The sequence below is a fragment of the Ochlerotatus camptorhynchus genome, unplaced genomic scaffold (genome assembly GCF_037179485.1).
Source record: "Ochlerotatus camptorhynchus isolate MF236.1 unplaced genomic scaffold, CSIRO-AGI_Acam_v1.1 ptg000675l, whole genome shotgun sequence".
NCBI lineage: Eukaryota > Metazoa > Arthropoda > Insecta > Diptera > Culicidae > Ochlerotatus > Ochlerotatus camptorhynchus.
The window spans coordinates 4195-28348 of NW_027041152.1; the positions used below are offsets into that span (position 1 = coordinate 4195).

At 40.2% G+C, this 24154-nt stretch overlaps 1 long non-coding RNA gene across 1 annotated transcript; it reads right to left on the reverse strand.

Moving 5' to 3' along the window:
- Positions 1 to 2743: 2743 nt before the first annotated feature.
- On the reverse strand, positions 2744 to 22166 carry LOC135714612 (uncharacterized). Its single transcript, XR_010518857.1, has 3 exons — positions 21762 to 22166; positions 6257 to 6426; positions 2744 to 3072 (listed from the first exon to the last, which is right to left on the reverse strand). It is a non-coding gene; the product is annotated as an uncharacterized LOC135714612 (long non-coding RNA).
- Between the last annotated feature and the right edge of the window lie 1988 nt (positions 22167 to 24154).

Consider the following 24154-nt stretch of genomic DNA (forward strand, 5'->3'; position numbering starts at 1 on the left):
TAATCGAATTCTTTTCTAAAGAGCATTGATAGCTAAGGCATTAGTCTTTCATTTGGTATGTTGAAATCAGAAAACCACATTAAGATTAAGAAAATATAGCTAACCAAATTAGGCATTACAAAAAAACATAAAATGTTGAATAACTCACTTAGCAGTCATTTCCGACCCTATGTTTCATGGGGATTTTTTCATAACTTTAGGAGTCCTATCTACCCTGGAAATATGTAAAACCCGGAACCAAACACCCTGTATACAAATTACTTGCGGATCAAAAAGCAAATGCGTCCGCGCCCGAAGACAGCTCGTGGCGAAAAAAAAGTAAAGTGAAGTAAAGATCCGCAACAATGTTTCAATTGAGTTAAACTATTTATCTTATAATTACAAAAGCAAACTTAAAATAGCAATTATATGCAAATGCAAAATTTAACTTGGCAAATCATCATCAATCCCCTTATTCTTGGGCAGGGCCTAACGATGTGAATCTGATTTTGATCAGTGAACGAGCACCATATGGCAGATTCTCTCACTATAAACCTGCCATTTCTAGCCTATCTGAACTATTTAATAAATGGAAACCATAACATGGGTTACGCTCCCCCTAAGCGGGCCCTCTGCATCCTATTTCTGTCTGATCTCAAATACCAAATGCCAATGGTTTGTATCAATATATAAATTGGAAATGACGTTCAATCAAATAAATGATATCAATGACAGAGCACGGACTTGAGGTTACTAGAGTATTATATAATCTAGGTCCTATTTAGGATTATATCTGAAAAACCCAAATCTGGTCAACGCCCACCAACAAGACATCATTCTATTTAAAGGCGCGTTCCTGGCAAAGTTTGTTCTTTGGTTGTTAATATAAAACATATTTCTGTTTCTTAAGGAACGAGTAAGAGCATAAAAATTTAGATTTTCTAAAATCTCTGTGGAATTCACTCTTTGTGCTACAACATCGTTTATAAAAGCTATCATTGCAAACTGCCTTCGCTTTTCAAGTGCATCAAAATTGATCAACATACATCGAGACTCATAAGATAGTAAGGGTAAACTCGTCCAGCCTAACTTTCTTAGAGCAAATAATAGAAACTGTTTTTGAACTGATTCAATGCGGTTTATATGAGTATCTTGATATGGAGCCCAGACTATACTACAGTACTCAGGCCTAACATATGCAACGTATAATGTTTTGATTGTGTATGGATCATTGGAATGAAAGCTAAACCTTTTAATAAACCCTAGACTAGATGCCTAAATCTCTAACTTGATTGCACCATTCAACTCTGTTTTGTCGTATTGTTACATGTTCTTGCCTAATAATTTTCTTTCTTGTAAATGAAATGGAATTACATTTCTTCACATTAAGCTTTAATAAACTTTTTGTACACCAAGTGTAAAAGTTATCAATTTCTTGTTGAAATACTACAAGATCAGACGTTTCACGAATTTCCAGGAAAAGTTTCATGTCGTTTGCATAAATTGAGACATAAAGAATATTCAATATGTGCTCTACATCATTAACAAATAGAATAAACAGTAATGGTCCACCTTGTGGCACACCAGATGTTACATTGACAACTGACGACAAATCTCCTTCAAATCTAACTCTTTGTGTCCTACCGGTCATGTATGACTGAAACTTAGATAATTTGAAAAGCAAAAGAGGGATATCAACTCTATCAAACGCTTTACCAAAGATATTTAATTAACAAGATATCCCACTAATCAATTCCTCGAACAAGGCTATGGATATACCACCCTTATGTGATCGCAATGCCATCTAGTGAGTGCACATTAAAACTGCCAACTTCACCACCAGGGCTCAATAAATGGCAGGTGTCAGTATGACATATGCCAGCGCAGACGTTGATGATCAGCCGAGGGAAGAGGATGTTCGATGTCATCATTATTATATTGCGATAGCAAGATTCTTACTTCGTTATGATTGCATAGATGTTCAATCATTACTACGTTAAACGCATCAGAAACGCTTGAGAAAACAATCACAAATCCAAGCTAACATCATGATGGGCTTGTAATATGTTTTGCTTTCGAGTGAACGAGTTTCCAATATCACCACCGGTACCAGTAAGATGCAACTGCAGATACGTCCCTTCGAAAAAGTAATCTAGAACTTATGATTTATGACATAACATAATCTTTATAGGCATAGAAGTATACATGGAAAAAAAGCAACGTATCGAAATCATTGCTAAACAAACGTAATAAAATATGTTGTCTTCCTTGACCAACGCTGCATACTATTAGATATTCAAAAATTAAGTTGGAATATTGATTACTTTTCTATTTTCCCTGCGCTTTGGTCAGAGAGCGTATAGGGCGTCGTTGTGCCAATTTGGTCGTGGCACATTTTGAGTATGAGAGAGTGATTGCAGTTTGTTCAAAAGTGCCTGAGTAAAATGCAAGTATTTTCGATGATTACCCGTAGTTGTTACAGTGAAGATATACACCCATATTCTCGTTTATGTCAAGACGTGTTTGCCATACAGAAACATTTTTATTTGATTTTGTGTGGTGGATGGGTTTCGGGCGTGGACGGGCATATGGGTGATAATATTAAGTTTACGTTAGGATAACTTTGAAAAATTGAGAAATGTATCGCTTCAGTTTGAGAAGCACTTCACTTCGCAACCGATGAAACATTCTGACGGCCCACATTGCCGTGCAGGCGCCGTGTGTTGGCAGGGTCCAATATTGAACAGTTTGATGTTATACATTCTTAGATGTTTCTTAGTAGATTATCATGTTGGTGTAAGCTGATTCAAAGAGTAAATGGTATTAACATTAAGCTGTCCATAGTTGGGCGTTGTTGAACTTGTGGTACTTGCACAACATTTCATGTGAGTACCAAAGTAACCATATAATCACAAAATAGCTTTAGGTGTGGGTTCAGAGTGGGACAATGTCACTGAGATATGGTTAGTTGGGTATTCAGATGAAACTTTTACTTTAAAAAACTAATCCTGGTTGTACCTCTTTTTCGTTTGCATGTAACACTGTTTGATATTACTAACCGCACCGAGCCTTCATTCCGGGTGGTGAACGAACCTGAAGAAGAAGAAGAAGACCATAAGCCCCTTCTCGGAACGAATTTTTTTGTTAGTGGACCTGATCTACGATTCAAGGTTGGACTCTGTGAAGATAAGTATCACATAACAGGTAAAGTAGGCAGTATTATCTTTATCGAAATGTAAGTATTATTGACAATAATCATAACTAGATTATATGCAAATTTATATGATAGGTACCTGGATCAACGTTGTTTAAACATGCGCATTCAATCGTGACGGCATCTAATTCTGCATTTTAAACCTACCCAACCCTTTTCCTTTCTACAATCCCTGAGTCGCTTGTTCACCATAAGTGTACCTCGCAGAACTTTTTTAACCCCCATGGGTAGAGATGCTGTGTTGCTCACTCCTCTCCCCTTCCCTGGTGTATTATGGATGGTGTGAATATTCACATCGGTGACATGGCCCCTGACCCCCTTGTACATCATAAAATGAAAATGAAAATGAAAATGAAATATTGATTACTTTTCTATTTTATAACGAAGATATTTTTCAATGACGGTGAATGAAATCGCAAACTGAAGCTGCCGAAGCTGAGTGATGACGATGAGTGCTGACACCGCTTCCCCTGTACCCTCGCACAGTGGTGTGGGTTCGTACATGTATGATGATGTGCGTGTTTTCTTCCAACGCTGCAGTTCAACGTTGTATCGTCACAAACCTATTGGCACTGTTATCTGTCTCTATAAATTCCAAAGAGTGAAGGGGGTCTGGCTTTACTGAAGTCAGTATATAGTGTCTCAACATAATGTGCCTTATCTGGTAATCCCGGTATTGGTCATCATGACTGTAAATATCCTAAAAAAACTCAGCAAATAAGTTACTGATCTCGCTAGTCGTTTTTCCTGTTTTGTGGTCTAGGTTAATTTTCTAAGGATAATTATTTGATTTCTGTTTGTTCTGTTAAAAGATGATTTTGGGTCTGATTTAATGTTGTCTTCAACCTGAGTGTTATGCATCAATTTAAAACAAAAATTAAAAATATAATCAATTTTGTGATGCACTGTTATTATCTATCCGTTCAACGATTAGCTTTCAGTTCCAAACTCCATCATTTAAAAATGAGTAAAATATAATAATATTTTCAAGTTTTTTTTTAATAATTACGAAATAATAATTGTGTTCATGTTTTTGACGTAGAACTACGTCTGTAATTTCTATATGCGGGTACACTTTGTGAAAACCGAACCGAATGGAACATGTCACAAAATTATGAAAGATTTTGAACGTTAATAACTCAGGTGCCCCTGGACCAATTTCAATAATTTTATCAACAATCGATCAGAAATATTTCTACGCATCTGCTAAATTTAAAACTTTATCATTTTTCAAATGTCACTATTGAAAATTGCACGAATGTGCAACTGCTACTATGATAATTAAAATTATCACCGATTTCATGCTAAAAGCGATTTCCCTAGCACAGATTTCAAAGTTGAATTCTATCCGGTCTCACCATGCGGTGTTAATTCAATCACCGCGTGGTGAGTGGTGGTGTTTTCCAGTACCCAACGGAAGGCTGCATGCAAGCAGCGAGTTGCAGCCCACATGAGCTTCCATAGAAAGAGGAAGAAGCCGCACTGCTATTGATCGGAATCAGTAGCTCTTCGTGAGTCGCTGTGGGCCATCTATGTCAAGCGCGTCATACTAAAGAGTATAAACAGAGAGAACCTCGCTAAAATTCCTATTCCTACACAAAACACAAGCTCCTGCTGTAGTTAACAAATAAGATTTATTATATAAGACCACGTAGTCCTACGTCACCATTGCGTACAACCATAGGGCTGTCCCTTGTAGTTTTTTTTTATTATTTCCTTATCAAAACCCAATGTATAACAATGTTTACATTCTTATTGTTAAGCACACCTTTCACATATGGATGTTTTGATCACACATAAACACCACATGTGTTGCTTGTTACCCTTTTTGTTTTTCTTGTCAGTACAATAGAAGCAAGTTGCCATCGTTTTTTTAATTTATGTTTTATTAAATCATGGAGCTATAGAATATGTTTCATGGATGGATCACTTTTACGGATGTACTGGATCTTCCGGAGAACGTCCTTATGGCCATCCGGGTCCACGTTTATGTCACATCCAAAAATTATTATTTATATCACAGTTCCATGCGTTTTCGAAGAAACCACGGAGCTCTAGGATCAGTTTCGTAGATTTACCACGTTTGCGGATGTCCCAGATATTCCAGGCCATGGCCATCCAGATACATGTTTTTATCACGACCCTATATTCTTTCTTATTTCACAGTTTTTAATGTTTAAAAAAACGCAGAGCTCTGATTTTTGATATATTAGCTAGTCATTGAATTTAAGCCGGAAGATCCGTATCATATGCAAATTTCATAGCTACGTAAATTTGAGCAAAATATGCCGTGATTGTCCTCTGCTCTGGCTCTGAGTGGTCACCAGATGGTCTGCCGGAAGATCCGGATTGCATTTGTCAAAATATTTGTCGGAAAATTTCAGCCAATTTCAAGGCGAATAAAAAAAGTTATACCCATGCTGTTCGTATGCCTGTTCGTGAAAATAAAACCACATAGGCCCTCACCAATATCAAGGCAGGTGGTGTTCATTTGAAATGCTAATAAATTTTTGAGGATAACTCGGATTAACATCCGGTCTTCATCAAAACTGTTCCCAAAACTCTAAAAAATCTACAGTTTATACACTGATATAATCGACCAACCACAGCGCCACCTAGAGCCGCAAATGTGAAAGTAGCTCGTTACCCATACATTTTGTCGATTTTTCCCATAAAAAATGCATGTCCTTTGAGGGAGGTGTTCCCGTCAACCAAATGACTTCAAATTGTGGCAGGGTGTTTCTGACCCCCCAAACTATCATTTCAGGGGGTAGCATTTAAAATTCCAGACTTTCCATATACCGCTGAAACACTAATCAAATTCTAAGCCTAAAACACCCCTCACCAATGAACATGGGTTTATTCAACAGCTACTCTGCCGCTATTCGCATAACAGTCCCATGTCCTGTGGATTTCCTATCTACATAGGACTGTTATGCGAATAGCGGCAGTAACTGTTCCTACAAGTGTGCGAACAATTCAAAACAAAAAAGAAACTATTCATGCTTCAACATTTTTTCAATTAAAATTTCAATTAAAAAAATGTAGTTTACTTACACTTACTTTTATTCAAAAATGTCATAATGATGTCACTTTGATCAATTGCTTTGTTATCTGCGTCGGTAAACAAAACATCTTCTTTACTAGCGCTTCGGATATGCCGCTGATGAAAATTGTTAGAATCCGCTGATATTTTATCATACACATTTAGAAGAAACTGAGGAGCTGATTTGCTGAAAATAGAGAAATGAGTTTGTTAGCTTGACAATAATTAATCGTATCTGAAATCTCAATACAATATTTTTTTAAATATTTTTAGTTCACTAAGTTCACTTAGCAAACGGTATTCAATAAATGGGTCTGTCGCTTGACATCTCTGATGATGAGTCAATAAAGTCTACTTCATTTAAAAAGTTTGATAGCTCTGAGGAAATGGATACCCTCGAATAGCACCTTGATCAAACCACCAGTAAGAACACTGGAGCCTATCCAAAAGTGAAATCTCTACCACAGCCCCCTTCTCCTCCATCGCCGCCTTGTCCTTCTGTGCTCCCTACTCCACTCGTTCCCCCGAAAATATCAGCGACCCTTCGCCACAAGGCTTACCCTGATGACTTGAAAGGTCCGTGGGTTGTTTTCGTCCGGCCCAAACAAAAACCTTTGAATATTTCTCGGATTTCGAAGGATCTGACAAAATATTTTTCGGCCGTAACCGATATCTTTAAGGTGACGTCAAACAAACTGCGCGTTACCGTTGATAACCTGAAACAGGTAGACCGGATTGTTGCCTGTGATTTTTTTACGATCGAATATCGAGTCTACTTCCCCAGTTGTGACGTAGAAATTGAAGGAGTGGTCACCGAATAGAGTCTGACTTGTGAGGATTTCCTACAAGTCGAATCTTTCGACATTTTCAAAAACCATGCCCAAGACCCAAATAAACCAAAAAGGGTCTATAATATAAATAAAAAAAACCGTGCCCTCCCGAAAGTCAAGATACTGGAATGCATTCAACTGCAGTCAGTGTCGCTCATAGGCACTAACAAAAAGTATACCCTCTCAGATTCGTTTCGTGTGATATTTTCAGGATCGGCAGTACCTGACTACGTCACAATTGGGAAGGTTCTACTACCTGTGCGCTTGTTTGTACCGAGGTTAATGAATTGCTTGACATGCAAACAACTAGGTCACACCGCGGACTTTTGTTCCAACAAACCACGGTGCGATCAATGTGGGGAGGAGCATACGGAGGGTCCTTGTCATGCTACCCCAAAATGCGTTTACTGTAAGGATGCTCCGCATGCTCTGAATGATTGCCCGAAGTACAAACAGCAGGGAGAAAAATTAAAGCGGTCTTTGCAAGCTCGCTCTAAGCGCTCGTTAGCAGAAATTTTGAAAACGACCGCTTTATCTTCCCAACCCACCCCAAAAAGCAACAACACATTCCACCTCCTGCCAGATGATGATCAGGGCTCTGACTCAGAGGTTGGTGATAGTAGTCCTTTTGTATTTAACGGCAACACGAGGAACCGGTCCAAAACAAACGTCACCCAAAAACCTCGTAAGGCCTCTTGTACGGACTCTCAACCTACCTTAACAAATTTAAGAGGTAGCGGAAATGTAGCAAAACCCCCACCCCAGGGATTTAAATCTTGTAATTTTAACAAAGACTTTTTGACACTCCCGGGATCATCAAAAACCCCAGATATCCCAGTTTTTCAGTCAGAAAAAAAGCTGAATAATCAGCAAGAACATGATGCCATGTTCACGTTTTCTGGAATTGTGGAGAGCATCTTCAATATATTTAACGTCTCTGACTCAACGAGGAACATTATACACTTAGTGCTTCCAATTGTGACTGTACGACGACAACCGCTCAACCTTGATATACGACATGTGCGACATCTTCAAAATGACAATTCTGAACACCGGGGAAGCAACAAGAGTAGCCAATCCTCCAGCAAGAGTGAGCAGATTAAACCTCTCACTTTGTTCGAGTTCACTATCGTTGGATTGCTCGTGGAAAGTAATTCAAGATCCCTACTGTAGTGACCACTTGCCAATTAAAATTTCTATTACCAATGGTTCATCTTACACTCGCTCGGTTGACATCGCGTACGACCTCACCAAAAAACGCGGTTACTGGCGTCGGTTCGTCGATGGTTTGTCGCGAGAGACTTCCATGAGAACACTCTGGAATGTCGGCAGGAGAATGCGGAACGCGTCATCACCGGTCAACGAAGACAAGGAGTACTCAGACAGTTGGATATTCAGTTTCGCGCGGAAAGTTTGCCCGGATTCGGTGTCGGTTCAAACCAACGTTCATGATCGTCCGTCGGGTAGTAACGAAATAGATTCCCCGTTTTCGATGGTGGAATTCTCACTTACGCTCCTCTCATGTAACAACTCAGCTCCAGGAATGGATAGAATCAAGTTCAACTTGCTCAAAAATCTCTCAGACGTCGCGAACAGACGCTTATTGAGCTTATTCGATCAATTTCTGGAGCACAACATTGTTCCGGATGACTGGAGGCAAGTAAGAGTTATCGCCATTCGAAAACCCGGTAAACCCGCGTCGGATTATAACTCGTACCGTCTCATCGCGATGCTGTCCTGTATACGGAAATTGTTGGAGAAAATGATTCTTTTTCGTCTAGACAAATGGGTCGAGTCGAATGGTTTACTTTCAGATACGCAATTTGGATTTCGGGGAGACAAAGGAACGAGCCTTGCGTTGCTTTCAACTGAAATTCAACTGACCTATGCGCAAAAACAGCAAATAGGTTCAGTTTTCTTGGACATTAAGAGGGCTTTTGATTCTGTTTGTATCGATGTCCTTTCGGATAAACTCCACGATAGTGGGCTTTCAACAATTATGAACAACTATTTGAGCAACTTGCTGTCTGAGAAATATATGAGCTTTTCTCATGGAAACTCGACAACTTCACGAATTAGTTACATGGGTCTCCCCCAGGGCTCATGTTTAAGCCCCCTTCTTTATATTTTTTATGTAAAATACATTGATGATTGTCCTGATGAAAATTGCTCGCTAAGGCAGCTTGCAGATGACGGGGTTGTGTCCGTTATAGGGCCAAGTGCACCGGACCTGCAAGGAACATTGCAAGATACCTTAGAAAATTTGTCTATTTGGACTATGAAGCTGGGTATCGAATTCTCTCCGGCGGAAACTGAGTTGGTTGTTTTTCTAGGAAGCATCATCCTGCACAGTTACAGCTTCAGCTAATGGGTAAAACAATCACTCAAAGTATTTCTTTTAAGTATTTAGGTGTCTGGTTCGATTCCAAATGCACATGGGGAAAAATTATTGCGTATGTGAAACAAAAATGCCAGCAAAGAATAAATTTTGTTCGTACAATTACTGGAACTCCGGATCGCGCTTGGCTGTATGCAATCGACGCATACGATGAGCCTCGAAGTACTCGCGGGTGTTCTCCCACTGACAGATAGTTTCGCGGAACTGTCCTTCCGGTTTCTTATCCGTTGTGAAGTAATGAGCCCATTGGTAATAGAAAACTTTAAGAAGCTACTCGACAGAAATCCTCGTAATAAAGGGCAATTACATAGCATATGGACTAAAATATTCGCAATACCTATCGGTATAACTTTCAACAAAACCAGAATACATGATAAAATTCTGACTACGGTTTTGGAACCCTTTAGAGCTACCCACCCTCTTTTCAGAACATGGAACGTGACGTCATATCAGATGTTTGAAATTGCCGCGTGGACATCGCTGAGCGCTGCTGCAGATGACCTTACAAAGTATTTTGCGCTTGACGTTTTGGTGACAGCAAAGAGTGATAGGCTTTATTTAATTATCTAAGTGTGTTTTTTTACAAACATCTTGTGTGGAAGTTGTGGTTCAAAATGAATTAATTAAATCCTTGTCGGATGGAATTGTTCAAAGTGTGGGCAGAGAAGATTCACGGAAATCGTCATGTCAAATATTATCGCGTTTTGGTATACGTTTAACTAAATGTGGAGGAGCAAGTGTCCGTTGGAATAAAAAATATTGCTAAAAATGTATCCAGGCTTTGTTCGCACTTTGAAAAACGTTGGAGAGCTGTAAAAAGTCCGTGGAAGTTTTCAATACAAGATATGAAACTTGGCTGAAGGCAAACGCATTAGTAATATAGTTAAAGATTCTAATTGTGGCGGGGGGGGGGGGGAGGGGGCACCCCTCACCATCCCTCTCCAAAGGGGGAGTTTGGTAAAGAGAGATGATAAAACTGATTTGTACCTTCCTAAAAGTTGTCTAGCTCGCTTTCTGCAATTTTCACACAGCCGTACTCTAAACGGAACTATCAATTCTATACTTTCATCTCCTCATCTATCGTATAAAAATTACCACTTTAGTCTGTCACGCAGTCACGCAGAAGTAATACTAAACATATAGTCAAAGTGCATTAGTAATATCAAAAACGGAAACAAGGGGTAGGCCAAAGAAAACATTTCAAGATTTAAATACTCAAAACAAGCGCCGAATAGTTGCACCTCTAAGAAGCATGGGATCTGCAAAGGAATTGTCGTTGGCTGCTAAAATGAAGGCACGAAGTGAGAGGAATGAGGATGCGGCTAAACTTCTCAACGAAATTTTGCAATCCACACCGAAGCGGGCGTCAAAAATTCGAAAAGCCTGGACCACTCATAACAAAAATCAACCATCGGGAAAAATGTCAGAAGATGAAGGACTTTCGTTTTTCATTGAAGGCGAAATCTCAAAGCGTCAGTGGTTACTTCTAAGGAGTCAAGCTAAAAAATTCAATACACCCCAAATATATCCATCCTTGCTCAACGTTTCCATTACTCGGGAGTGTTGTATTCCTGATGGGATAGATATAACTGAAACGCGATCTGAGGTGAGGCTGCAAAACTTCTGGACCATACCGCAAAGCGTTTGATGAGTTCTATGGATGATAAACCTGATTCAATTGCATTGAAGCTAATTTCAAAATGGGGCCTAGACGGCTCTTCAGATCATTCCAACTACAAACAAAAGTTTGAAAATGAAAACGCAGATGACAGTTCAATATTCATATCTTCATTGGTTCCTCTTCAACTTCGAGATAAGAATAGTCCTTCTAAAATCTTCTGGCGTAACCTGAAACCTTCATCTACCAGATTATGTTGGCCAATTAATATTCAGCAAAGGAAACCATAGCTTTAACTATCCGAGAGAAAGAAAACATTGAGTTGCAGATCAGAAACCTATATCCTACTCAAGAAGGATCATATGCTCTTCATCACACATTGGTCTGCACTATGATAGATGGAAAAGAGCTTTAACTGGAATCAGCAATCAATAATGTTACATATATGTGAAGCATCTCCAAAGCAGTTTCACAATATCAATTAAATGATTGCCAGACCCACTAACATTTCAGCTCTAGAGTTTGGAATATCACCATTACACGCACATATCAGGTGAGTACACTGAAGTCTTTTTTTACACGGTTTTTTTACGCGGTTTTTTTACACGGTTATTTTTACACGGTTTTTCGCGATTTACACGGTACGTTTTTAACGATTTCTCGACAACGATACAACCAATCGACTTGATTCCAATCACATTATCCCTTTCAAGCTATAGGTAATCGAGTGGCATACTTTAAAAAAAATCACAGTTTTTGGTGTAAATACAGAAATTTTTAAAATATGTCTATATAGACCATAGCATCCTATAATTACAAATGGCATCAAAATCCGATTTTTTAAAAATTGAAAAATGTGAACATGTGAAAAATCAAAATCTCGTAGTTTTAAAAAAAAAAAAAGACCTGAGTGTATTATAATATAAATGAACAACGAACTAACCACTTCATTCGAGCAGTTAAAATGACGTTTACTACCACTTGAACTTTGAAATAAAACATTATTTTGAGATTTTTTCTTCTAGAACCACGAGAAAAGTAGCCAACATTTGTGCTTTTCATAACAAAATAGAAATTAGTTGGTCAAGTTTTGGGAAATAGCTGGAAGAAAGTCACGCCAAAACTGCTTGACAAAGTGGTCAACTGCTTTCCATTTTGGTTCCACCTCAAAGCACTAGATGAAAAAATAACTACTTTCAAATATGTTTCTACTAATGCAATTTTTTTCACAAGACATTTCTTCAAGTCTTGGGGTTGCAATAGACCCAAAATAGATGGTATGGTTAAAAAATTAAGTAAATATAATGTAATTTAATATAATGTTTTAAAGATTTATGGAATGTATCATCCACATTGTATACCGAATGGATTCAAAAGTATGGCAAGCGAGAGAAACATGTGATAAACAAAAAGTTGCAAAGAGAAAACGGATTCTTCAGGAGCAGTTTAAGAAGCAAAAGAGACTGTTGATCGATGTACCGAAACATGGGTCATCAGTGTTACCAATGATGACAACACTGCCAGATTTTTTTTTTGCAAATCCTGCGTTGACGGCTTCCATTGCTGGAATACGAGGAGATTTAGTTGAGAACTTTGCTACCATGTTGATAGTCTTGGCCAGTGTTCAAGCAACGTGGAGGCGTTCAAAATGTTTTGTATGGACACTGCCTATTGGTATGTCAAACATTACGGTTGGTACTACATGCCCTCCTCGGTTCATCGAGTACTGATAAATGGAGCCGAAATCATAAGACAAACTGTGTTACATATTGAAACCTTATCGGAAGAGCCACAGGAATGCCGTAATAACGATATTCAGCGTTATCGTGAACATCGATCTCATTCTTTTCATTTACTGATATTTTCAAACGACTACTTTCAACTTCAGACCCATTGATTTCATTGATGCGAAAACCTGACTATAAGATTAAAAGAAAATTGACCGGAAATTATTTTGAATCTAGATTATCAACTTTCTAGTGATGATTCAGAAGACAGAAGTGATTTTAATTATATAATTTTGACCGATTGAATCATTTATATACAGATAAGATGAAAATAACTTTTTATTACTTTATTATACTTTATAACTAAACTTGATTTTACGCCTTTTTTTCAATATATGGTTTTACTCTGTAATCATAAAAAACATTCATGTTTGCAATTATTTCACCTCATTCCAAAGAGCTACAGTGTGGGCCCGATTGTGGTAACAAATAGGTCTTATCACTATCATCTGCATTTCAAAATATACCCTCATTTTCAGATTTGACAGAATGTTTATATAATTGTAGTTTTTAGGACGAGACCAGATAGTCAGATAAGAAATAATTAAAACATTTTTTAATTATACTCAAAAAACCAAAGTTCAGTATATACGATTGATGAACAAACTCATTGATTAGAAGAGATAAAGCATTTTTTTACATAGTTGAAAACTTTATCATGAGTAAGTAGCACACTCGTAGCACACATTGGTTTATAACTTGTACTAAATATTTCGAAACGACATTTTAATAGGTACCCCTCGGTACCCAACGCTGAACTTTTCAGAAGTATTACTTTATAATTTAATCTTCCAAATACAATCGGTTTTAATCTACTAATTTTTAAGGGTCGTTGAATATGACGTCACAAAAATGTCCGATAGGCTGTGTATAATATTGACATTTTCGAATCGAGAGTTGACTAGGCACCCCTCGATACCCAACGCTGAAATTTTCAGGAGTACTATTTTATAAGGTAATGTTCAAAATACAAACAGTTTTAGACCCCGCCAGGGCCCGCCTACCCTCTTTTCGAGCCGTTGAATATGACGTCGCAAAAACGCTTGAGGGCTGTATATCACATAGATGTCAATAAAAAGCATTAGTGTATTCAGCAATGTTGTGTATTTTAATGATGCCAACAATTTCTTAGAACATGATAAATTGATCAAATGTGAAAATAAAGCACTAATTAATTCAAAAAACAAATATTAAGGTAGTCTTAACAGAAAATCAATTATAGCTCTTTAGACCTTTTTTTTCATTTCGTTTATTTGGCAGGCTCAAATGTTATAAAAATAATTTAGCGGAGCCGAGTAACATGGAATACCAATTAATTATATGATTTGAGTAGTAGTTATACTGAAGATCCGAGAGATGTCGCCCCTTCAGTGGTAGGAAAATCATTTTCGCAGTATAGAGAATATCAGAAAATCCACTGTGACTAAACATACTTTCACAGAAGGAAACAAATAAACGAGTGTTTACCTTATCACCATAGTAATGTACTCGTGCAATTTTTGTGCATCTAAAACTGCCCATAAAGACGATAATGAATAAAAACTGAAAATTTTCATGCATTTCCAAATGGTTTCCTACCATTCCCATACATTCGAAAGTGACTGGCCCTCTGGATGTGGGTGATGTAAAAAACAACAAAACATGATTAATTGTGGTACTCAATATAAAAAAAAGATATAAAAATGCATTTTATCATAGAATTTTTCTGGGTGGCGATCGAAGCGGCGACAAAGCGATCTTCTCCCGTGCACGCAACTTCTTTCTTTCCCGAATTTGTTCCTCATTCCCGAATCGTGATCGCTGCTGCTGCTTCTAAACGTCGTTTTCTGTTGCATGCTCTTCGCTACTCTCGTCGGTCGTCGGGATCGTCACGTCCATTTTCTGTTATTTTCATGCAACATCTCCACGGGGTCCGTTTCCTGGTCGCTAATGACTAGCGACGCACCTTCCACCACTACACCAGCATACCTACTGCTGCTGTTTTGTTTTCTTTCGCTTTGCTGATTTATTTTTCCTAAAGTTGCTTCTCCGGTTCTTTCCGAGCCTTCCTCATGGGGCAGGAAAGCTTCCGGTGTCCGTCCGCCTTGCACAGAAAACATTTATCATTGTTGCCATCATATTTTTTTTTCTTTATTTTTGTGATTTTTAGCCGTAGGCTAGTTTATCACATTTGATAGTAGAAGGTCAGGCTTAGGGCCTGCCTCTAAGGAAACGTTTCAGTCTAACATTAACGTAACGTAAAACTGGCTCTGAGACAACATTTAAAAAAAAACTTAATGTAAAATGGGAGTTAAATCGGGACTGTGGTGAGGAATGGATGCGCGAACAAGGTAGAGCTCCACCGTAAGAGACAGTGCCCCAGTCCGGCAGAGATACCCCGACGGCAGGAAAATAGGAAGGTGTAAGAACACGGACAGCACAGCCAACAACGAGAGTGCTAGATTTGGTTGTACAGGTGGGCGTCCTTCAAGAAAGTAATCAGCGCAGCCAGCGTCGAGGGGTCGTTGCCAAGTAGCTCCCTGATGTTCTCTGGGAGTTGGTGTTGTTCGCGTAGCCTCTGAAACTCTGGGCAGATACACAGCACGTGTTCCACCGAGGCAGGGATGCTGCAGATTGGACAAACCTTGTGGAAGGGTGTCCCACCAAAATTGTGGGAAATTCTCGCATGGCCGGTCCGGAGTCTTGAAAAAATCCGTTGGTCTTTGTACTTGTGGCTGTCTAGCCAGGGTCGTACGGTTTCTTTGATCTTTCTCAGGAAAGTGGTCCGCGACTGAAACCATTCCTCCTGCCAGGCCTCCATGATAGCACAAACGAAGTGACAGACGGAGCGGCTCGAAAACTTTGGTGACTAACCTGCTATTGCAATTTTTCAGTGTACCACATGGCAACACCGCTACTACTGGATTGTACCACATGGCAACACTACTACTAGATTGAACTAGCATTTTCACCAAATGTACTAGAATGTTTTGGTTCTATCTCTTTCACTCTACTCAAAACTGAAATGCACAAAAAATGACAAAATGATACGCACTCTTTGCACACTGTCAAAGAATCATTGTATACAAAATCAACTTTGTTCAAATCAAAACAAAAAAAACTAACCCATCTGGTGGATGATGGCACAAGCTTCCAAGAAAATTCTATTACAGTGAACCACATTATTTAAATGGATTTCTTTGCCAGTTAGTCGTCTGTCACTTCGTTTGTGATGATAGTATTCGCGATCGAACGCTTGACGTCTAGGAGTGGTACGTTCCTAGTGAAGCGGGGACCAGATGGACCGGATCCCGCCAGCCTGTCCGCAGCCTCATTTCCAGGAACACCGCAGTGCCCGGCTTGTAATGGCTTGTATCCAGGGGTGGCTCGGGGCTTCGGCTTCCAGCGCCTGGATGACGCTGTGTGAGTCCGTTAGCACAAGTATCGGTTGATCTGCAGGAGTGATGGCTGCATCAAGAATAGCAGCGGCTTCTGTGGAAAAAACGGAACACTCCTCCGGTAGACTTTGACCTGTTGAGGAGTTTGGTCCTGCCACTCCGAGTCCCACTCCAGGCCGTGATCACGATCCGTCCGTAAAGCGATTAACGTGCCCCGGATAGACCGACCCAAGAAGCTCTGCAACTGAACGCCTCAACGCTACAGAGTTATCTCCGGCTTGGAATCCTCTCTTAATCCGCTTATCTATTTTGATAACGTTAGATCGCCAACTTTTCTCTCCATGCCAGTGGACCCTGGCCACCGGGGGGAGGTCAAGGTTGGCTGCAGTGCGGAGGGCTCTGTTCCCCTCGTTGAGGAGAAAGACCCCATCATTCCCGGATGTCTTAGCAGCGAGGGCAGCGGCTTTCGTAGCAGTAGCTGCAGCAGATCGATAGCGGAAAGGGAGGACTCCGATTTCCGCACAAGCAGCGTCTGCAGGCGTGGAAGGTAGAAGGCCGGATACGATGCGTACGTAGGTCTTGTATACCGGAGCGAGGATGCGGTTCAGCTTCTCGGTGGCTAAGCAGATAATTTCGATGCCGTAGAAAAGTCGACTGTCGATAACAGCCCGGGCGACACGAAGGCGGATCTCGCGGTTACTGGAGCGGTGCGGGCGGGAGATTGTCCTGACGATGTTGATGCGGCTACGACAGTTTTCTTTCACCGATCTGAAGTGCTGGTCGAAACTTAGAGTCCGATCCAGTAGACTCTTTAGAGCGGAGAGCTGGAAACCAACAGAAAGCGTCCACCTGCTGACGGCGGAGACAGCTGCTTGGGCAATATTCCTGGTCCGTTTAGTCGTTCGTTCCGTTACGACGATGAGTATGTCATCGTCATAGACAATTACGTGCACGTTTATGGGCAGTCGGCTGAACACCCCATTCATTGCCACCAGGAATAGCGTAACCGCTATGACACTCCAGTTTCCTCGGGGAACGGATCCGATCGAGTGTTCCCGACAGTCACCTGGAAGGTACGATCAAGGAGGAAATTCCGTACAAAGTGCGTGATGTGGCCTTTCAAGCCCCAGCCGATGAGCTGCCTGATGACGCCAGGCGTCCACGTCCTGTTGAACGCCTTTGAAATATCAAGGGATACTAACTCCGCATGGTGACCGTTGTCCTGGGCTTCCTTGAGTACATTCCCGAGGGCTGCAAAGTAAGTGGAGGAGCCATGTCCTTGCCGAAATGCATGCTGCCGCTCGTCAAGGAGACTGTTAGACTCCCGGAACTGCCTAAGTCGACGATTTACCATTCTCTCCATCACTTTTGCCGCGCAGCAAGTGAGCGCAATCGGCCTAAAGGAGGAGGCTTCTCCACTCGTTGTTCTTCGGAATGGGCACTACCAGGCTTTGTTTCCAGAGGTCCGGATACGAGTCAGTGAGCCATAGGTCGTTGAAGAGGGCGAGTAGCCTCGTTTTTCCGTCGAGGCAAAGGTTTTTTAACACCGGGTATCCAATCTCGTCCGGCCCGGCAGATTTACCAGTACTGCTGCCGAGGGCAAACTGAAGCTCCCGGAAGGTAAGAGCATCGTTGATCTGGAGGGAAGGGACATTGGGTGGAATTCGCAGGTCACGAATGCTGCTTGTGGAAGGTTTGACGCACTGGACGAAATCGCTGTCGTAGCCACTGACAGCGGACAGGCCGCAAAATAGTTCCCTAAATTGTCAGCGATGTCCTTCGGTTCTGAGATCTTGGTGCCATGAGCTTGGATAGTAGGTGGAGTAGACCACCGCTTGCCACTCAGAGCTTGCTAACTCGCAAACAATATTGCATATAAGTTCTATAGAATGTATAGAAACGTCAAAGTGATCCGATGCCAGCGCTGCGGCGAGTAGTTCGCGGAACTGATAATATTCAAATCAACCGTTAAATGCGTGAACGAAGATACACAATGAAGAGTTACGTCTGTTTGTCTGTGGCTCCACATTCAATCTCGTGCGGTGTTGCAGTATTCTCGCCCGTGCTGCATTCTTCTCCTCTACTAACAGTTTGCATTCGCATTCAAACCAGTCATTTCTTCGGTCCGGGATTGCATTACCTAGTGCCGCTGCAACAGTACTACCTATGGCGGAACGGATGTCCCTCCAGCCATTTTCAAGAGAAGCTGCGCCAATCTGCTCTTCCGTGGGTACTGCAACTTCCAGCTGCTGCGCGTAGTCCTGGGCAACTCCGGCGTTCCGTAGTTGCACAATGTTGGTCGCGGCGTTCGACTTCGACGTGTGTTATGCACCGTCGAGAGTTTTGAGCGCATGCATACTGCAACTAGGTAGTGGTCCGAATCTATGTTCGCACTGCGGTACGTGCGGACGTTGATAATGTCGGAGAAGAATTTCCCGTCGATTAGAACGTGATCGATTTGGTTTTCTGTGTGTTGATAAGGTGATCTCCAAGTGGCTTTGTGGATATCCTTGCGGAGGAAAAAGGTACTTCGAACTACCATACCCCGAGAGGCTACAAAGTTCACGCATCGTTGGCCGTTGTCGTTCGATACGGTATGCAGGCTGTTTGCCCGATTTCCGGTCTATACATAGCCTCCCGTCCTACCTGAGCGTTCATGTCGCCGATGACGATTTTGACGTCCCGTTGCGAACAGCCGTCGTACACCTGCTCCAGCTGCGCATAGAACGCTTCTTTCTCGTCATCGGGTCTCCCTTCGTGTGGGCAGTGCACGTTGATGATACTGTAGTTGAAGAAACGGCCCTTAATCCTCAACTTACACATCCTCGTGTTGATCGGCTGCCAACCAATCACGCGTTGGCGCATCTTAACCAACACTACAAAGCCGGTTCCCAGCTCGTTGGTGGTGCCACAGCTCTGGTAGAAAGTAGCCGCTCGATGCCCGTTTTCCATACTTTTTGTCCCGTCCAGCAACTTTCCTGTAGTGCTACGACTTCGAAGTTGCGTGGTTGAAGTTCGTCATAGATTAACCTATCGCAGCCCGGGAAGCCATGTGATTTGCAGTTCCATGTTCCGAGTTTCCAATCGTAGTCCTTATTTCGTCACGTAGGTATGTGCCGATTGTTCCAATCCGTATTTCTTTCTTCAGTATTTGCAACTTTGTTTTTTTTTCAGGACGGCTTGTTGGGCCTGCCCCAACCCCGTCTCGCCGGGGGACCATCGAGCACAGCTCTGTTTAGAGTCCCACGCTGGCACTAGGACGGTGATCGGATAACAGACGCCGTTTTGAGCCGCACCTTCATGGTGAACAGACGCTGAGGTTTGGTGAAGCATTTCCACTATCACCGTACTATGGTTACCGCGCCAGTGTTCGCGTCGCACCTCTTCACTTTGCTATTGCCAGACTGGCAACATTGCCCAGGCTACGCTACCCAGCTGTGTCCATGTTTCAGCTGGTAGTCTTTAGTTATCATATGACTCGAGGAGGCGTGAAGTAGGAACTTGTGAGGACCAGGGTTAGGTATTCCGCTCCTTCCAGGCTGTCAACTCACCATTTTGTAGCCTTACTTTTTACTTACTTACTTTAAAAAGCGAGTGAAAAATTTCAAACGATTTGCACATATGTAAATGAAAACTACTTTGACCAGCTTTACCCTACTTTTGACTACCTGCAGTATAGTGCCGATATGAGTGAAAATAACTTACTTTTGGGTACATTTTTCATACCGTGTAATTAGGCACCATCAATGTAGAGTGCGCAAGCCGATTTTGAGAGGAAATGTCATACAATAGGCGAATCCAGTAGAAACTGAGCGACCGTTTCAGAATCAGGTGGCAAATAGGAGATCCATCAAAAGAGTTATGAAGGCTGAAATTTTCGACGTGAACGATAAAAAGAGGAAAATGTATTTACTTTTTTCTGATTAATTTATCCATCGCAGGTGCTTGAAACGATCATCCACATGGAATATTTCGTTTTCACAGCAAAAAAATAATTTTAATATCACATCAAAGTGGATGCACTTCAATCGTATTTTTGATATACTTGCCAAAAAGGACAAAATTATCAACAAATACAGTGCATAAACTGACATTACGCTGCTTTTACTGCATATGTTTATTGTTGTGGCCATAAAAATTACATGAGATTTTCGACATGATTGAAGTGCATACTCTTGGTTTAAAATTTATTTTTTGCTGTTTTCTGTATTGATTTTGCTGACACCTATTTTTGTTAAGAAAAGTTTAGATTTATAAAACTGTCCCAGCGGTTATGATCATCTGGTTTGAGCTGTACATCTGTTCAAATATGTGAAACATAATAAAATGCGATGAAAATATACAAGATATGAATAAAAATATGCGTTAATTTGAGATGAAAGAAAAAATGTTATTTTGATGTAAACAAACGGTTTGGTTGACATTTCTTCTCATAATCGCCTAGCGCACTCTACATTGGTGGTGCATAGAAACAGCCTATCAGTTTGTTTGCATCATAATGCCGATTTTCAAAACTCTAAATATTGTATATTTTATTGCACATCTTGTACATTTCCATCGTGAGTGATCTTATTTTTTATTATTAACAGAAAGACATGGAAAATCATTTACATTCATTTCGCGGACTCATTTACACTAATTGACCTCTATCCTTTTTCATCAACTGAACAATCTCTCTTATGCATGATGAACCGCCGGGACAATTTTATAAATCTTAATTTTCTTCATCAAAAATACAAAGAAATACATATCACATAACTGAAAATTGATACAGAAAACAAAATATATCATATGGACGACGATTTAAAGCACTTGCGGTGGATAAATTAATCAGGAAAGGTGAAAATATCCGCCCTCAGCACTATTTACTGCCAGAGGCTGAAACGATCGCTTAATTCTATTGGATTCGCCTATATGCCTTTTTAATAGACACTAAGATTCAACCTCTGGTGATTAATAAGAGACCGCAAAAAAGAGTTGTGATTAGGAAGTGTTGGCGTGAGACACAGGAAGCGGAACACTTTTCAATTTTCCTGATGAATTGATTCACCTGAAATGCTCCAAAATTTGATCTACAGTTGAAAAAATTAATTCTGTATCGATTTTGCAAGGGTCCTGCTGGTATTCAAGAATATTTTAGTTGAGGAAAATATAAAATTAGAATAGTGCCTTAGTGGCCATGATCTTCCGGATTCTTTGTGTGTGAATAGTTGAGCTACAAATCAGTTCAGATCTGTGGAAAATCGTAAAATAAGACAATTATCGAGGGAAATTGGCAAAATGTTAAATGAAAATGATTTAATTTGCGTTGTGAAAAATCCTTATTCTGATGTAAACAAACGGTTTGGTTGACGTTTCCTCTCGAACTCGCCTGGCGCTCTCTAGATTGGTGATGCATTGAAAAAATCCTATTAAAAAAGCGTAAACCCGTGCATATTATGTAGAATTGGGCTGTTGTTAATTATTATTATTTAAAATCGTCCCCTGAAAGATCATGTTTAGAAAAATTTACCTGATTGATGAATGTAAGTGTCTTTTTCTAGGTCTCTCAGGTAGTCCTAGCAACTCTAATATCTCATGTTCAATTTCTAGTTGATCGTCACTATTCATCATCGTATCCATTACAGTTTGTCCGATTCCATTATCCACATAGAGACCAGATAACCCACCAAAGACATAAGTGTAATTAAACAGCAGAATCACGGAAACTTTTACAATATACATCTCTCTTGATCACTAAAAACCACTATTGAAATTCGATATGCGCGGTTCTTATAATCGATCGCAACTTTTATCTATTTGATCATGAACCGATTAACGGAAAAGGCCTAAAAAGATCGTGACACTATATTTTTGACGCTTGCAACACTTGCACTTCTATTTCAGATACTCTTAGTTGCAGTATGATTACTGATCACTTCGTTTTTAACTTAACATCGCAAAAGTACATACGTTTAGATCAAGGTGACTACATATCAATGACGTTTATATAAGGTCTGGGCCAAAGGGCTTATTGGGATTAGTGAAATGTGCAAATGTTTATTGGTGTTCGTATTTTATTGCAACGTTTATCTTTTCACATGAAACAGCTGTTGACAGTGACGTATTTCTATCTGTTCTCAGTATATTGGCAGTGACGTATTTCTATCTGTTCTCAGTATGTTGACAGTGACGTATTTCTATCTGTTCTCAGTATGTTGGCAGTGACGTATTTCTATCTGTTCGCAGATGTTCAGCAATGTTTACAACATTTTTGCTTCTAACACCAGCAAGCTGCCTGTTGGCGCAGAACTTATATAAATTTCATTGACTACATATAGGTGTTCTAATGCGTCAAATTCATGATTCTGCCATGTTGGATTTTTGTATGGGATAGCAACCATAGCGACCGAGTTTGTTTATTGTCGCTAAAGCACAAAACCGAAGTGCGCTAGTATGGACTAGCGATGCACTTTACAAGCGAAGCGTTACGGTTTTTATCTTAACAGACAATACAATTTGCTCTAAAACTGCACTCCCCCCACCACGCGATCTCCTCACCCAATAGTGACAAAGCTTATATCTTAGCTTAGCTTAAGCTTATAGCGAATTCGTTTATTATCGGGGTTGGAACCAGTTCCAACCCAGTGCGAAACCGAACTTTTTGTCAGTGCGAACCTCAACCTGAGCTGGGTTTTAAAAACAAACGATCAAACTGACGTTTGTCAGAAAACAAGCGGACCCAATCTTGATACCCGATCCAGGTTGGAACTGAATAATAAACGAATTCGCTATTAGATTATATCAAGCTGAACATTGCATTAGGTCCTAAGTAACATTGATCGATTCTCTTCGTTGACTTTCTCTTTCGTTAATAACTTGAGCACAGAACCGTTTATTGATGTGTTTGTCGTATTAGATGCTAGATAAAATCTTCTTTTTTCGATCTGTGTGCTGAAAATACCTGAGAATGTCTTTACATGTCCGGGGGGATGCAAAGAGAAAGTCGACGAAGAGAATCTGTCAATGTTACTTAGGACCTAATGCAATCTTCAGTTTGATATTTTATTATAACAATGGACGATCGAGCGTATGCACGATCGAGCGTACACGGTAAGAAAAAAGTACCCAACGGCCAGTTCACTTTTACCTACTTTTGACTAGTTTGCCTCCTTTTCTCCTTCTAATGTTGTCAAAAACGGAGGAGCAAAACCACCCAACAAGGGTAGTAAAGTGTAGGAACCCAACGTTGAGTATAATCATATTTACCTACTGTTGGGTACAACTAACTTACTTTTGGTTAAAAAGCCAGTGGAAAATTCCATACGAACTGCACACAAGTAAATGAAAATTACTTTGACCCGCTTTACCTACTTTTGGGTTCCTGCACTATAGTGCCGAGATGAGTGAAAAGAACTTAATTTTGGGTACTTTTTTCTAACCGTGTATGCACGATCGATTTTCGATTAATCGGTTCAAATACACGGCCGATGAGATCACTCAAAATTGATAGTTTTCACTACACGGTAACCGCAAAATATCCAATAATGGCTACAAAGTAATCATTTTCGAGGGAAAATGGGACTACTCATTAAATGAGTAAAATTTTACCCATTTATGAGTCATTACAACTACAAAAACAAGTAGTAAGTATTCATTTTTGAATAAAAAATACCCATAAATGGGTAATATTATTACTCATTTAATTATTGGAAACAGCAGGCTGAAAAAAGAAATTACAAAATCATCAAAATTTTGGATCTGTTTGTTAGAATTTGTAAATATTTTTCAAAATTGATCCGCTGGCGGAATCCGGATGAGTTAAACATCCTTGTTGATGCCAGTAAGAATGCTTAAATCCACCGGATTCCTCCAGTGGAACAATTTTTGAAAAATAGTTACATCAAAATTGATTTGCTGGAGGAA